The sequence below is a fragment of the Adiantum capillus-veneris genome, chromosome 10 (genome assembly GCF_014529385.1).
Source record: "Adiantum capillus-veneris isolate H3 chromosome 10, ASM1452938v2, whole genome shotgun sequence".
NCBI classification, from domain to species: domain Eukaryota; kingdom Viridiplantae; phylum Streptophyta; class Polypodiopsida; order Polypodiales; family Pteridaceae; genus Adiantum; species Adiantum capillus-veneris.
Genome location: NC_140940.1, coordinates 126,621,370 through 126,633,096, shown reverse-complemented (window position 1 = coordinate 126,633,096; position 11,727 = coordinate 126,621,370). Strand labels below are relative to the sequence as shown.

At 40.9% G+C, this 11,727-nt stretch overlaps 1 pseudogene; it reads right to left on the bottom strand.

Annotated features, from left to right (window-relative positions):
• Window positions 1-256: 256 nt before the first annotated feature.
• On the bottom strand, window positions 257-7,519 carry LOC147449606 (uncharacterized; annotated as a pseudogene).
• Window positions 7,520-11,727: the final 4,208 nt, after the last annotated feature.

Below are 11,727 nucleotides of genomic sequence, written 5' to 3'. Positions count from 1 at the left end.
CCTAGCTCAAAAGCAAAATCTTTACCATGTTTTTCAAGCATACCTTGAAAGAATTTGATCTCCTCTTTTTTAAGAAAATCATCTTCTCCAATCTTCAGCAGTTGCAATGTCTCCTTAGTAAATTATGCCCAATGTTCTTTGGATCCCTGAGTATAGGTTGTTGAGAGGATTCCTTTATCACCCCATCTCTTCCTTTTGGCAAAGGTGTAGCCACTGATCTTACTTTCTTTGCAATGGTTTTATACTTCATCTCTACCTAAGCTTCAACTACTTCACCCAGATCTTCCTTCCCCAATATAAGTGCTTCATATATATCCCACACTTCATACATATCCATTGAATGCACCTTAACAACTTTAGTTCCACTTTGTAACTTGTTTTGCCTGATCTCCTCAAGCCTGCAGCATCATTGCTAGCTAAGCAACAATAACAAAGAGACAAGATGATAGTCAACACTGCTCAAGCCCTAAGCGTTCTTGAGAGTTCCATAAAGATTTTTTTTGTGGTTGTTGTAAAGAGTGAAAAATTTGTCTTAGATGATATTGTTAAAGGGATGCAAGAAATGAAGTTAAAAATTGCAAGGCTAGAAGAGAAGGAGCAACCATACATCATTGCTTGCACCTTCTCTTCTAGCTTTGCAAGCTTCAACTTCACTTTTTGCATCCCTTTAACAATATCATCTAAGACAAATATGTCACTCTTTACAATCACAAAAACAAGCTTTTTGGAACTCTTAAGAATGCTTAGGGATTGAATAGTGTTGACTATCATTTTGCATCTTTGCTATTGTTGCTTAGATAGCAATGGTACTGCATCTTAACCTCATATCAATCAATCTTTAAACATTATTCAACATCCTTGTCCTCAAGTAGTAGTTCCAACTTCTCCAGTATCTCTTTTCCTACAACCTACAAAAAAGAGTCTGTCTTTTCAAGTTGGAGTAGCCTTTTTGGTCGTTGACAATTTATCATAGCTCCATTCCGTTGAATTAGAGAAGAGACATGAGACTAGGGAGAAGAGAGAGCAAGACGACTCCAGATTCGCAAACCCCAAAGTGCATGTAGAGCACACACCGAGTACACATATATAGTGGGGACTCCTACCTATCATGGAGGTTGAAATATATAGCTCCAACACCCCCACTCAAATAGAAATCCCTAACTGTGGATGAAAAAACGCTTTGGGGTACAAGGGAAAAACCCACATCACCATATACATGCAGTGTTCTATTAACAATTATCAAAGTTGACAAATATTATTTTTTAGGAGCTACATCACTCCATAATATACAATGTACACTTTCAAGAATATTTGGAAGTCTAATAACCCTATATATAGCTAGGAGCAACTTCAATATCTTTGACCATCTTCAATATCTTTGAGCAGCTTCAATATCTTTGACTATCTTCAATATCTTTGACCATCTTCAATATCTTTGAGCAGCTTCAATACCTTTGTGTCCTTGTTCATGCTGCTTGATATGACTTTTATCCTATAAACATCAACTCAAGAAACATATCAAGATGTGAAGGTTAGAAATAACCACATCACATTGTCCTTGGAGACAGTTCGGGACACTGCTCTAGAAACGACATAGAAACAAACATAATGGCGATGCAATCACATGTGTAGGAAACATAGAAACATATGTAATATCGACATAATCACATGTGCACACATATATACAAATCCGGCATGTAATAAACATATTTGGGCCCCCAAGTTCTCAACTAGATTTTCATCATCATGGCTTTAAGTACCATGGCATTAAAGACGCCTATAAGGACTTTGAAATAGCAATCACCATGGATTTACGTACCATGGCATCATGGTATTCACCATGGAATTAGAGACGCTTTGAAAAACTTTGAAATAGAAATCATCATGGCTTTACGTACCATGGCATCACAGACGCTTTCTTTAAATCAAAAAACTATAAAATAGTAATCATCATCATGGATTTATGTACCAAGTCATCATATATACTCTCAGATCAAATAAAAATTGTAAAATAGTAATCGTCATCATGGCTCTACGTACCAAGGAATCATGGACGCTTTTGTGGTGAAAAATTGCAAAATTTGCAAAACCTCAAAGACAATGACTAGTGAGTAGATAATCGCTTGGTAGATATTGTCATCTCTACATTGATGATTCACATAAATACCATCACATACGTTAGTATACCATCATAAAATTATCGTAAAATTACGTGAAGTATTTTATGACAAATCGTGATGAGATCAATAACATGCATGCTTGTAAATTGCTCCAATGGTGTAATTTTACTATGATTAAGGTAGAAACAAATTGCATCTGTAGCACGCATCTCTGTCATAAGTTGTTCTTTCTCTCTCTCTCTCTCTCTCTCTCTCTCTCTCTCTCTCTCTCTCTCTCTCTCTCTCTCTCTCTCTCTCTCTCTCTCTCTCTCTCTCTCTCTACTAAACACAAAAAGCTACTACGTGGTCTCAATTACAGCTCTCTTAGGATTGGCACATCCGTGCCTATTGAGCAGGGCATTCAATCACTCTTTGGTCAATGTAGAGAACAACTATGTGTGGACACTATGATTCCTAACATGATCGACATCAGTAAACTTAAATTAAACAGGAAAGGATATGAAATTGTAAACTCAAAGGAACCAAAGACTCAGATTTTATATTGATTCCAATCCTGTTCTGATACCAGTTGAATCAGTGAAGAGACATGAGACCAGGCAGATGAGAGAGCGGGACAACTCGAGATCTGCAAACCCCAAAGTGTATGTAGAGCACACATTGAGTACGCATATATAGTGGAGAATCCTAGCTATATATAGCATGGACTCTAATATATATAGCTCCCACACATTCAAAGTCCTTTAGAACTTTGGTAGGTGAATGCCCCTCTTTGGGCCCTAGCTACCTGAAGTGCATGTGCATGAGCGTGTGTGTGTGTGTGTGTGCAGCAATGGAGAACTCATAAGAGAGAAGAAGAGAGGAGCCACAGGTTTGGGTGGACTCCAAACACAATAGTGTTAGGGTTATGAGTCCTTATTGTTTTATGCAGAATGAATGGTCAGTGTTAGTTCCCGATTAGTCTCCGACCGCCCAACACTCAGGCGTGGCACATTGGGCTTTACCACCCCAACAACCTCCCACTTAAAGGACAATGTGCCTTTAAGCTGGGGTGACAATATATATAGACATACAATATAGGTAGACAATGACCAATGCCCATGAGTACCCGACAATGTGCAAACTACTGTGAAGGTAAGCCCTTTGTTAGAATATCGGCAGGATTCTCAGTGGTGTGAATCTTGGCAAGTTGCAATCGCTTGTCCTCAAGCAGCTCACGAATGAAGTGATACTTCACATCCACATGCTTTGTCTTTGCATAAAACATTGGATTCTTTTCCAATTGTATAGCACTTTGGCTATTACAATGTAACACAGGCATGTCAACATTGACTCCCAAGTCTCCCACTAGCCAACCAAGCCATATAACTTCCTTGCAAGCTTCTGAAGCTGCAACATAATCATCCTTTGTAGTAGACAAGGTAACACAATCTTGCAAATGAGATAACCATGAAACTGATGTTAGGGTAATCCCACGCTTGCGGCACCACGCAAGAAAATCCCCTAGCATTTGCATGGCTATTAAGCTGCCACACCTCTTCACAAAGAGCATTCCACTTAGCAGGCTATGTGGCACACTCCCATGGCTTATTCTACTTATATATCTATAGCCTTCTTGTACACAATTTTGAACCACTTTTTTTCTTAATGCTACTCTATCACTTTTGTACAAGCTCTTGTCTATTGTCTATATTCTAATTAAGTGACTATTAGCAGAATCATGTAGTTATGAATGCTACTAACATACATCCTCCATAGCTATTAACCTTACAAACTAATATCATAGCGATTGTAAGGTTCACTATAATAATTATTAGCATTATTACTTACTATAAATATCTTATTTTTTGAGTTGTCAATTTTTAGAAATAAGCTAGATGTTTTTCTCTATGCATGTTAAGTATAAAGGTCATGCCTCATATACTTAACACACAATCATAAGCTTTAAATAAAACCAAAATTCATTTTTCTTAAAAGCATTTATTTTCTTTTATCTTCGTTTTTCTTGTGTGTTAGTATCTCTCTGAAGCTTCAAATCGTGTCATTTTTCTCTCTCTTACATTGCCCAAAGCATATCCGCTTGCTTCTCCTTGAACTCATACGCCTGATCAACCTCAATTCGTGCACTTAACAAGCTCTCCATCTCTCCTATGTCTATCTTCAAGCAGCTCTGCATCCTCACAACAAGCGGCGGGAATAAGTGATCGGGGCCTTTCTTTAAATTAAGACAAAGTTGAGCAAAGACCTCGATACATCACCAACAAGGAAAACTATGATTTTCCACCCTGCCAAGCGCCCACAACTCTTAGACATGTGATCAGCTTGTCTATGGAGCAAGGCTTTCGATGTATATGCTCCTCCATTAAAGTTTTTATAAATGAAAGTTTTCCTATAAGATTTTCTTTGGGAGAAAAAGAATATTTCAAATGGTTAATGGGCTAGATGTAAAATAAATGATTGTTTGAAACACCTTTTTAGGAAACTAGTTTGTGGTTAAAGATGGGTGGAAATGGATTTTGAGTATATGCTTCAAAATGCATTCAATCTTAGTTCTTCTTCAAACTTTTAGCACCTTTCATTGTGAAGATGGGTTCTCATCCTTTCATCATGCCTACTTATCTAGAGCTGGTGATTTTGATCGCAAAGTCAATTTCTGAAGCTTGAACTGATCGCTTAACATACGATTAGCTTCTTGATTTATGTAGGAAATACATGAGGATGTTTTTGTCCCATCTCACCTACAAGTAAACTTCCATTTTTTCCCCATCTCACTAAGCAAAAGCAAGGGACCATTCACAAATATTCCACCTAATAGTAACAAAATAATCTACAATGTACACCAATGGCCTTTCATCCACCGGTGAAGACCGATGAGCAAACAGGACTTGTTGGAACGTGTGTTTGAGGCACAACAGCATCACAATGCTCGAAAAAAGCGTGTGTTGCTTTGAAATTCAAAAATGCCGGGTTGTTGAGAGGAAGAGGAAAAGGACAAAAAAACGCCTAGATTTTGAGGGAAACAACGTAAAATTCATAAAACTTTCAATATTTTTTGTTGGATAATTCAAAGAATGTGTGCAAAAATGAGTCTTCCCAAACACTACGGAATCATGAATTTATAAGGCACCCGTATCGTATTGAGTCCGGGTGTATTGTACTTATGACTGTGTTGTGAGTCCACACGAACATCCTCGTGTAAATTTCATTAGAAATTCACACCTAGAATGGGCTATTCTGTAAGATATAGGTTGTAGGCATGCATAAGAGCTCGTTCCCACGTATCTTCTGTCCATAGCACTTTTTACTCTTTGGTGCTTGTGAAGTAGATTTTTCTTCTCTTTCGAGATCCCTTGGACTAGAGTATCCTCATCTCCCCAACAACTGACTGTGCTTTTATTGCATCTTCAGAAGGGGTCCTAAAAACCATGCATCACCGGGTTGTTGAGAGGAAGAGGAAAAGGACAAAAAAAAACCTAGATTTTGAGGGAAACAACCTAAAATTCATAAAACGTTCAATATTTTCTATTGGATAATTCAAAGAATGTGTGCAAAAATGAGTCTTCCCAAACACTACGGAATCATGAATTTATAAGGCACCCGTATCGTATTGAGTCCGGTGTATTGTACTTATGACTTATCTGTTGATTCATCTATAATGAGTACAATATTCTTTGAGAGAGAAAGAATATATCAGATGGTAAATGAGATAGATGTAAAATAAATGATTGTTTGAAACATCTTTTTAGGGAACTGGTTTGTGATTAAAGATGTGTGGAGATGGATTTTGAGTATGCTTCAAAATGCATTCAATCTTAGTTCTTCGTCAGACTTTTACCACCTTTCAATGTGAAGATGGTTTCTCTTCCTTGGGACGTTCGTCATGCCTACTTATCTAGAGCTGGTGATTTTGATGACAAAGTCAATTTCTGAAGCTTGAACTGATTGTCAAAAGTGCGGACTCAACATACGATTAGCTTCTTGATTTATGTAGGAAATACATGAGGATGTTTTTGTCCCATCTCACCAACAAGCAAATTCAGTTTTTTGCCCCATCTCACTAAGCAAAAATAAGGGACCATTCACAAATTTTCCACCTAATGTAACAAATTAAATAATCCACAATATTGTACACCAATGGCCTTCCATCCAGTGCTGATAACAGATGAGCAAGAAAGACTTGTTGGTACATGTGTTTGAGGCACAACAACGTCACAATGTTTGGAAAAAGCGTGAGCCGCTTTGAAATCCAAATTAAAATGCCGGGTCGTTGAGAGGAAGAGGAAAAGGAAAAAAACCCGCATAGATTTTGAGGAAATTAACATAACATTCATAAAACTTTCAATTTTTAATTTGCTCTTAGATAATTCAGAAATTGTGTGCAAAAATGAGTTATCATGTACATTATTGCACCATGAATTTGTAAGGCACCCGTATTATATTGAGTCCGCGTGAATTATACTTATGACTTCTCGGTTGATTCATCTATTGAAACCTACACTAGGCTAGTAGCAGGGCGATAAAAGAACTTACACAAATATGTTATTTGAAAAAGTATTATGTACATGACAAATACATGTACATAATACAGCAATCCAAAAACTGAGTACAATGATCAAAAAATAAGGTCACTTTTAGTAATTAGGGGATCTGGCTCAAAGAAGAAGCTTTTGCCCAGACTTGGGACTTGATCAGGCCGGTGCCGCGGCGGGCTCATCTGCACCAGTCTGGGTGGAAGCCGGCACCGCGGCTGCTTGATCAGTAGCACCGCTACTACTAGGCTGCTCTCATGCGAAGCTGATGCGGGGACGTCAAGGCCGAAGCTAGCCAGGGCGGGGGCTGATGTCGGTGGCGTTGTTGAGGGCGCAGATGCTGGGCTCACTGTCGGCACATGATCCATGAAGAACATGCCAATGCCATAGCCGTCTGCATTTAACACCTCGCAGCGCGGCGCAATGGCCTGCCCCACCACATGCAACGACACATCGCACTTCACGTCTCCGCCCTCCGCGTCGTAGCACGGCAGCAGCAAGTGGAACTACCACTGTGTCAGCGCCGGTGCCGACTTCTCTTTGCACCTGGAGCCGGAATTCGTAGCTCAGCACCGGCATCTTCAAGCTGCTCAGGTAATCGTCCTTGCGCTGGTGGAGGTGCCAGTAGGAGCCATCGGGCGCCGAGGTGTCAGCGCCTTGCATAGGGCCATAGTCCAGATCGCCCTGCTCCTCCACACCGACCCCGCACCACAGGTCATTCACGGTGCCGTTCTCCACACCATCGGCCATATTCTCCACCTCCATCCGCCACTCGACGTTGGCGCCCCCGCCCACCACCAATTGCGACAGCACCACCGCCAACAAAACCAGGAGCACTCCTGCGCCATGTAACAGTAACGTCTGCTTCGCCATCGCCAAGCTGCTTGTATAATATTATGCGCACACAAATGAAGTCGCAGAATGATGAGAAATGAAGCGCATTTTATAGGGCACAAACCGAGCACCGCCAAAAGCAACACACTGCTTTTGACCACGCGGTGTCGCGGACACGCCAGAAGCTCCGCTTCGACGCTTTCTGCCCTTTGCAGCTTTCTGAGAAGCTTCTAATTTGCTAGCCTTAATTCGAAGCTACACTAAACCGAGATCGATAAATCCTGTAGAATTTGGCGGGCAAGGGTCATAAATATGGAAAAGACCATGGGCACAAATATGCACGATTGGAGGAAACACCAAGTAAGCTTGACACACCATCTCCCCTGTCTATAGCTTAGAGCACCATTAGAGCACCATTAGAGGATACATGGGCTCTTGAATGTTTTCTTCTACTCTTTACCTTCACATTTAAGTTTCTTCTTGTTCGTCTTTACTATGACACCATACGTGCCACACCCAATTATTAGCTTCAATGTCCTTGCGAGCCTTTATTACTTAGAAAATCAGTAGGCACTTTCTTTTTATTTAAAACATATGGTAGTAGCGGTTAAGTTCATTACCAACATTGATGTAGGTTATTCATTACACCTATAAACCTTCATTATTTCCCTTACGAACTTACTACACAGAGATATCTTTTTGTTTGGTGCTAAGGATAACCAAACATAGGTGGTGTGGGGTTCAATTATCTGCCATTTGAACAATAGAATCCATTACATGTGCACGCTCACATCACAAACTTGCTTTTTCACATGAGGCCCAATGATATGTGCATCAATTATCTGTAACATGAGAGTATGGGGCCTCACCTAGAAAACATATGCTCTATGGGATTTGGAGGCTAAGAGCAGTAGAAGTAGGCACATGAGGCTCTCCACATAGAACGGTGCTTGCATAGGCCCTCTTCTGTAGTAGGTTGATGATGCAAAATTGGGTCTAATGAGTCCATCATTGCCATGAGATGGTGCACAATAAGCTAAGAAGAATCTTTGTACTTTGATGGTAGGGGCTCATTAGACTTTGGATCATGTACCATTTTCGAAACTCATGTGTTGTCTTTTGGTTTTGGTATAGCAATCTCACATATCAGAAGGGTTGAAGACTTGTGGCACTAATTGATTCTCTAAGGCAACACTATAAGAGGAGTTGTCTATAACCGTTAACATTGTCATGGAAAAACAAAGGAAAAAGGAGAGAGAAAAATTTGCGGGGACGGCAATAACCGCGGCTATGTTCGCAGTAGTGGTTTCTCAGCAATAACCGTAGTAATAGTCGCGGTAATATATCCGTAGCTATTATTGTGTCAGTTGCTGCGTTTATTACCGCGCATATTGCCGCTACACGCTAATTCAAAAATAAAGGTGCTCATTTGGGTCCAAATGATCACCTTTATTTTTTACCTGCATAAAACAATGAAACATCAATTGTTTTTTGGAAGAGTATAAAAAATACCAAAGAACTGAAATTGAATTTACTTTACCTTCACAATTTAAAATGTAAAAGATCAACTATTTAAAAAAGTTACAATAAAAAGTAAATAGTTGTATATACATTGTGCCACATTGGGACTTTACGAAAGTTTGGACAAAACATTTTTCTATCTAATCTTCCTCTATCTCGTCGTCGTCCAGAGACACATATGTTGGATCACTTTGACTCTACATAAACCTAAACCAAATTAAACAATTATCAACAGCTCAAAACAATTGATATAAAATTACTTGTTTAAACTTACCACTTGTAGTGGTCCAACCGTCACATCGAATTGCTCGCGAGAGATGTGGTTGTTTTCGAACAACCATCGCCAAGTATCAAATTCTGTATATCGCTCCCGATACTTGACCATGTCTCTGGTTGGTCGAGAGAGAGTGATATTTTCCTAAGTTAGCAATAACAAAACCAAATCATCAACTACAATCTTTATAATCACCAATCGATGTTATAATTCAATTAATCTTACATATTTATCCTTCCAAGCTCCCTTGCCTCCTGAGCCATAGTGCCTGGGAGTTTCTCTTGCGCGACCGTCACGTTGTTGTCTGTATGATGAAGCCGTCACAGCTTGATTGCTCTTCTCTTGAATTGCCCACTCCCACTCCGTGTCTGCCATGTTGCCACCGTGGTAACTCCTGTCTAGATCTCTGACCTGGTTGGCTACTACGCACCGCACACTAGACTGCTTCTTTTTTAGAAATATCTTTATGTAGCCCTCCAACCATTGTTTGAAAAACGTCGATCGGGGGCGTTTGGAAATCTAGCTAGCAGAGCATCCTCAATGTACTCTGCATGATCGGAGAGTTGGTCTCTAAAATTTATAAAACAATTCTTATATGTTGAATGTATAAGAATTTGTAGATGGCGTCAAAATGCCTTGCCCTGTGCTGTGCCAAAATCCACATTTCCGCCATATTTAACCCTGTAGTAGCGTCCATGCGTGTCTGACACGGGTGCGTCAGTATCCTCGTCCTCTGCGTCAGGGGTGGCACGCTCTGAAAGTAGGGACTTCGTTCCCCCACCACTACTGAAACCACAAGATTTGTCACACCTTCGTCTCCACGGCGCTCGCTGCGCCCTGAGACGAGTGTCGACGCGCGCTGCCAGAGGAAGTCTGTCGACAATGTTCTGGCAAAGCAAGAGTGGAATGGAGTGGCGTAGGACCCTGTGATGCCATGGGAGTGGGACCCTACGATGCAAGGGGAGTAGGACCCTGCGATGGAATAGGAGTAGCACAATAGAAAGGGAGAGTAGAGGGAGGTGCCATCGGTGCGAGGCTCTATAGGTAAGGAGTCCCTCTCTGACTCCCCCATGGTTTAGTCTGCGGAGAAATGCCGTAGGTCGCAAGCTGCTGTTGCGGAGTGTAGCGGCCAAACAAATCCTCCATCGAACAGAGGTAATGCTCTCGTAAAGAGATAGCCCAATGTAAGTCAGGATCTACGACTGGTGGAGGAACCTGAGAAGGGTAGGTGTAGGATGGCCATGCTTGCAAATAACAAAAAAAAACCTATGATACTCATGGTTTAGGATTTCCTACATAGAAACATTCTTTATTTTTTTGCTTGTTCTCACCGACTCAAGACTCGGGTCCACTAGAAGCGATGTCCACCCCTGGTGGGAGCCCACGTGGATGTGAACCAACCAAAAGAAGAGACAGTTGGCTGCTCCTCATCAGTTGGTCTCTCGTCTGACATCTACATTACAAACAGCAGTATAAGATTAAGCTTTCCACCCTACTCACTCATCTATAAATATGTACACAAGTATATTAGCACACAAACACATAGATACATATACATACTAGTAGACTTAAGTAGAGGCTAGTAGTGCCAAAGGTTAACTGCACCTCTTTAGATATCATCGCAGTCTCAACCATGGTAATACCAAAGGTACATTGCGGTAATACATGCATGAGTGGATCAATGACCGCAACGCCACGATTAAAAAGGGACTATACCCAAGAGGAAGCGTCTAAACTTGGGGTGCTATGCTCTCGTACTTAGTGCTTACATACATGCATAAACAAATATATATGTTATGGTTGTAAATGTAGCCATCGTTTTGTGTTGGTTGCACCTAGATTCAACGTCTAAGTGATCAATTGATCGTAACATTACAATTCTAATGTAATGCAATAAGTAATTCCATTTCTCTCACTGAGTCTCTGTCTCTCTCCCCCTCTTGGTCGTGCAATTGAACTACGAAGTGGAAACTCCATCCCAGAGTCATCCCTGCGCCTCCATGTAAAGCAAGCACTTCGTTCAACAAAGCGTCCTCGCCTTGAAGGCAATCTTGGTGCTAGTTGCTTAGGTATCCCTTTGGAGCCCAACTTTCATCGCCTTAACTTCTTTCTCTCTCTCCCTCTTTCCCCTCTTTCTCTCTCTCCCTATCTCTCTCTCTCTTTCCCTCTTTCCCTATCTCTCTCTATTCCTCTCTTTCCCTCTCTATATTTACTCTCTCTCTCTCTCTCTCTCTCTCTCTCTCTGTGTGTGTGTGTGTGTGTGTGTGTCTCTCTCTCTCTCGGTCGTGCAGTTGAACTACGAAGTGGAAGCTCCATCCAGAGTCATGCCTTCTCGGTCGTGCAGTTGAACTACGAAGTGGAAGCTCCATCCAGAGTCATGCCTGTGCCTCCATGTAAAGCAATCACTCCCTCTCTTTCTACTCCCTCTCTCTTTCTCTCGTTCTCTCTCTCT